Source organism: Notothenia coriiceps, unplaced genomic scaffold, assembly GCF_000735185.1.
Source record: "Notothenia coriiceps isolate Sejong01 unplaced genomic scaffold, NC01 NC01_scaffold00011601, whole genome shotgun sequence".
In the NCBI taxonomy this organism is placed as follows: Eukaryota; Metazoa; Chordata; class Actinopteri; order Perciformes; family Nototheniidae; genus Notothenia; species Notothenia coriiceps.
The window spans coordinates 114,384-119,747 of record NW_011344302.1 but is presented as its reverse complement, the minus strand read 5'-3'; the positions used below and the strand labels follow the sequence as shown (position 1 = coordinate 119,747).

The 5,364-nt window shown below is 40.7% G+C and overlaps 1 protein-coding gene across 1 annotated transcript in view; it reads right to left on the bottom strand.

Moving 5' to 3' along the window:
- Window positions 1-4,266, bottom strand: part of LOC104946841 (protein LAP2-like) — a 19,961-nt gene extending 15,695 nt beyond the window's left edge. Inside the window, exons 1-2 of the mRNA XM_010772731.1 lie at window positions 4,088-4,266; window positions 453-461 (exon numbers count right to left, since the gene is read on the bottom strand). The gene's annotated coding sequence lies outside the window, so the exon portion shown is untranslated. The remainder of the gene's footprint in view (window positions 1-452; window positions 462-4,087) is intronic.
- Window positions 4,267-5,364: the final 1,098 nt, after the last annotated feature.

Below are 5,364 nucleotides of genomic sequence, written 5' to 3'. Positions count from 1 at the left end.
CTGGCTATAATTCCAGACGCAAACCTATTTGTTTAGACAAACACAACGTAACAAATAACTGATGCGTTTCGTACAACTTTGACATCTAGTGGTGTTAATACAGATTACAAGTACAACCACAAGAGCAAAGCCGTATTACCGGTAAACGACCAAAGTCTCAATAGATTGGTTGGCAGGAGTTACGCAGTCCAACCCATTCGTGCACAGAGACTGGACAGTGGGAACCTCTTCCCTCAAGGTGTCCCGGGAGATTTAAAACCCCGGGAAACCGAGAAAATAATATACATTTTGGTTATAAACATTAGGTCTACGTTAAAAGATGGATAGTATACATGACGACTACTGTGATAACTATAAGTCACGAGAAGAGACCTACTACCTCGGCAAAGGTTAAATTTTAGACTCAAATAGTGCGACGTCGTATCTGTGAAGAACTAGAGGTTTGACGAAAACTTGTCATTCTTTTGGTTTCGTTACGAAAAACGAGAGGGTTTAGTCCGCAGAGGAGCAACGGGAGGAGGTAACTGTTGGGAACCTACCGCAGAGACAACTCAAACAAGACTATGGATGTTTATAGAAACGCGGAAAACAACCTGTCATTACGCACTTGAAGTTTGTGGTATAGCTGTCGAAAGATTAGTTTCTTTAACTTTAAGTTGAGAACCGAAGGAATCGTCTGAATTTACAACAAAAAAGTTTGAAGTAGGGCATTTTAGACCAGAGGACCGAATAAGGACAAGGGTTGACCTGATACCACTGTGGTAAATAATCCTAAACGGACAGGGTGACAGAACCGGTTTGGAACCTGCGGGTACGATGGTACGACGTGACGCAATATATAGTTCTACGTGGGATATCCTGAGTAGTACGTGTGACATATCGGATTGGACCTACCAGCGAGTTGAGGTGATACGCATCCTACGTCGTAAGCCAAAAATGAATTACATATTTCGATAAAATCCTTTCGAAGGGTGAGATCGTATACACGGGCTAAAACGAGGTCAAACACTGAAAATGTTGAGTCTAGGTCACGGACCTATCCGCCAAAGGTCCAAGGACCGACACGCTTGACTCTCCGACCTTTTCCTCACGAGAAAATAAAACCAGGGAAGCCAGAACCTTACTGGAAGTTTAGTGCGGAGTTTTCACTTGCCGTGACAAGACGTTACGGGTACTCAAAATTTAACTTCCAACAGACTTCTTGGTGGGTCGACGACGTCATTATTCATCCACGGAAAGAATGACACGGATTACACGTTGTGTGACATCACTGACGCCGAAAAAAGTAGAAAAACAGAAAGAATCAATACAAGAGACATAAAATATACAAACACAATACAAACTTGCAAGACGCGAAGAACCGCGTCCAAGTCGGCGCGTAACATTACTCTAAAATAGAGTTTACGAAAGATAGACCAATTTTATTTCTTTATATATCGTATGGATAATATCACCGATTTTACGACCCGATTTAGACGATTCGTCGACTCAGGAAACGCTCATAAACATTTTGGGCTTCGTCTTACAAAAAACCTTCGTATAGGTCTAATTCGATGCAAACCTGTATGTCATGAATAGGACTCTTTTTTGTCAGTTTCTAGTCTCCCATTGTTACTACGTCTCTCTTCAGTTTTGTGTGTCTTCGGCTTGTGATATGATTTAATAGAGATTTGTAAAAGCGGTTCAGTTGTGCGTTGTTAGATTTTATATGATGATTTCTTTAGTTAAGTTCTCTACAAAATTTTACATCAAATCGTCGTATACGATGGTCCAATGTCACTCCTTTGCCAGAGACTGTCCGACACATACAAGCTCTATAGTCGGTCGTTTCCCAACAACCGGACTATGGGTTTCGACCAAAACACAATTATATTGTAAGTAAGTAATAGGTCACTTCGAAAACCAAATTTGCTTCTTTGGCTTGTTCCTACGTGTGTACGTGATTTCAAATATCCCGGTGGGCTCCTACACTTGCTACCAATGTCCGACGCTAGTATTGTGTTTTTTTGTAACATTCTTTACTTTTTTTACATCTATTTACGTCCCCCGATAAGAACCTAATTGTGTTTCCGTCCTTTTGTCGACTTTCTTGTTTAGACGGGTGGTCCCACCGCGGTCTCCCGTGAGGTAGCTAGGTAGGTAGAGGTATTTAGGTAGGGTAGGTAGAAGGAGGGGGCGAATAGGCACCATTCCCAGCACCTCCATCGCGTCTTATGAGAGGAAAAGGACCGGTGTAGTTGGTCGAGGACTGACCCCTAGGGTTCCGCGAGGGTCCGGTCGCTCTCTGCATAATCAGGAGGTGGACCAGGCATCCCAATGGGACCAGAGAAAGGTCGACACCTGCACGGACTATGAATCCCTCGCAGGGTCCACCGTAAGGATTGATCCACGGGCTTGCGGTGGAGTTGACCGAGGAAAGCTCGCGATTCCTCCTCCGCAGCTTTCCTCGAGGAGGTCTCCCTGTACACCCAGTGTTTAAGTAAAGGAGGTCACACATCCTCTTTTATGGTAAAGGACCGCGGAGTCCCACCTCTAGGTGAAATGGTTACGGATAGTCGTACGACTCTCAAACTTTGCCGCCAAGTAAGTCACACATTCTGACTGATTCGTCGTGTTGGAGACATAATTTCTTTGTCCCGGGTCCTTCTGACAATGGTGTGATGAAGGTTAATTGTAACCTGCAAAAAAAAAAAGAATTTACTTAGCTACAAACATATTATTGCAATGGAATAAGCTGTGAGTAACGTTAGGAATGTTCTCCACCCTCTATCATGAGGCTAAACTTGAATCTCATTATTCATCTAAAGATCTCACATCCCTTATAAGACGAAACAATGTCATTTTCCAACGGACGTTGTTTACAATGAGTTCGGATTTCGATGTTGTCAATAAGAGTAGTTGTTATATCACTTATCATCGCTGTCATTTGTATCAGTAAACACGTCTACCAGTAAAGCTCATATTATATCTATATACTAAAATATATACTGTAACTAGTAATATTTCACAAGAGTTTCCGACCCATTTCCACGCTTCGAATCAAACTTTACTGAAACATATGACGTCCCATCCGACACTTAAATGAGAGTCCACCTTGATTTCAGACTAACATTGGTGAACTAATCTAAAGGCTAACGGTCCGTTGTAAATGTCATAATAACCTTAGATTTGAGCATATACCAAGAAATCCAGATTAACTTAGTCCACGCATGTAGACGATGTCGCGTACCTACGAGTGTCGACGGGGGACCCACAAGACGTGACAGGATATATCGTCCACACCAATAGTCAATACGTTCCTACTTTACTGTCTGTCTCTGGCAACGATTTCTCGTAAGCAAATAAAAGGTGTCCCAATGAAGTCTTTGTCCACTATTAAAATGTTTTAGACCTTACAACCTATTTACGTAAAGTTAGTAGTAGAGTGACAAAGGTCTCTTTGGAATCTTTATGATCCGCATATGTAATTTTGGCTCAACGAGACGTAACGTTAAATAAACGACCAAAATGTTAGCCGTTCAGTCGATTACGGCAGTATAATAAAGGAGTTAAAACATTCATAAATGTTCAAACTAATCACTCCAGATTTTTGGTTGCCTTCCGACGATTTATTTATTCTTGCTATGCCCTCGCATTCTTCTCTGCGCTGTACCTTACCTTCTTTACAAAACATAGGGGATCTACAAACAGATTAGTCACAGATACAAAAAAAACGGTAATTATATTTTCACTGGTAATGCGTCTTTAGGGGAGCTTTCAGTTGTCTTTAGTGGTTCTTTTAAGTTATGTTTATTATTTTTGTTTAGTAGACACACTTATGATGCGAGACACCTCTGTAAATCTTTAGTAAAGTAAACCGTACACCTATGTTAAATGTTAAGCATAGCGAAGTTCAATATTTTAAAACATTCATGACGAAAGTGACAGAGTCTTATTTGGGAATATTTGTAAACATTGATACATATATTTTCATAAACACTATGGTCACCAGACTGGCAGTCACAGTACTGTGCTTTGATCTGAATCCAGATTGCATAGGGTTAAGGATGTTGTGTGAATTTAAAAAAAGTTTTAGCTGAGTAAAAACTAGGGACTCAAGACTCTTTGATAACACAGAAAGATTTGAGATAGGACGATAATTATTTAACTCAGTGGGATCACCAGCTTTCAAGAGGGGCGATACCAGAGCTTGCTTCCACAGAGCTGGCAGTGTGTGAGTGGACAGGGAGAGATTAAAAATATCAGTTACTGGTTGTGCTATAATCTGAGCTGCAATTTTTTAAAAGAACGGGTCGAGGCCGTCAGGCCCGGCAGACTATATTGTATGACACCGGCAGTTAATACACTTTTAAAATGCTGCAGATTATCCCAACATCACTGAAGTAAAAAAAAAACATCTCACAACAGAAAGATGACTTTAAACCAGGTCCGGGTGTTTTATTGAAGTCAACAACAAAACAGGGACAGTGAGAGATTATGCTGACACAGCGTGCTCAGTGGAGCGCTCTGATCTGGCCTGCATCCCCCCTCAGGAGACCCAGACTTACAGAAACATTGTTTGCCTTTTGCAAGAGTTCAGCATATGTTAACTTTTTAAGTGTCTAATGCTTTTCTTTGTAATCTTAAATTACTTACATAGACTGAAACACAGAGGATATATCTCTTCAGCTCTCTTGCAAAGGTCAGCCTGGACAGAACACTGTGTCTCTGGATGAGAAATGAACAAGACGTGTTAAGAGTACAATACAATGAGCAACAATTAGAGTGGTTAAAAAATGTTAAATTAAGACTTGCAGGAAATGTCATTGAGTGATGTCATTGATTGATACCCCTGTCTGATCTCCATCTTGTCCTGAAGGTCGGCTGGGAGCATATCCCCTTGAGTTGTCAAGGTAACCCTGCATGTGCTTTATGTCAGTCTGAAGCTCACACTCACCTTTAAGTGCACGGTGAACAGCAGGGAACAGGTGGTGGAGAGCAGAGAGAAATATACATAATAGTACAAATAAAATGGCTGAATATCGATGTGTGTATGGATGAGTGTAGCTTACAGGATGCAGATAGTTTACATAAAACATATATTTGCTTATTTTATATCCTACTCTACTGTTTCTATCCACAGTGAATCGCAGCAGCTCAGGTGGTGGAGAAAAGAGAAGGAAATATATCAACTGGTGAGTAAGACAAATAATATTCCAATTTTGAATCAATGATATCACATGGAGAACCAGTTTACACGACAACATTATTTTTCTAGTACTTACCTGGCGAGTGGCAGCATTCTCTGAATTGAAAAGCAAGTATTACATTTATAAAGAGAAACTTGAATTAGTGATAATATGAAGGAAACAGGAGAAGTATATG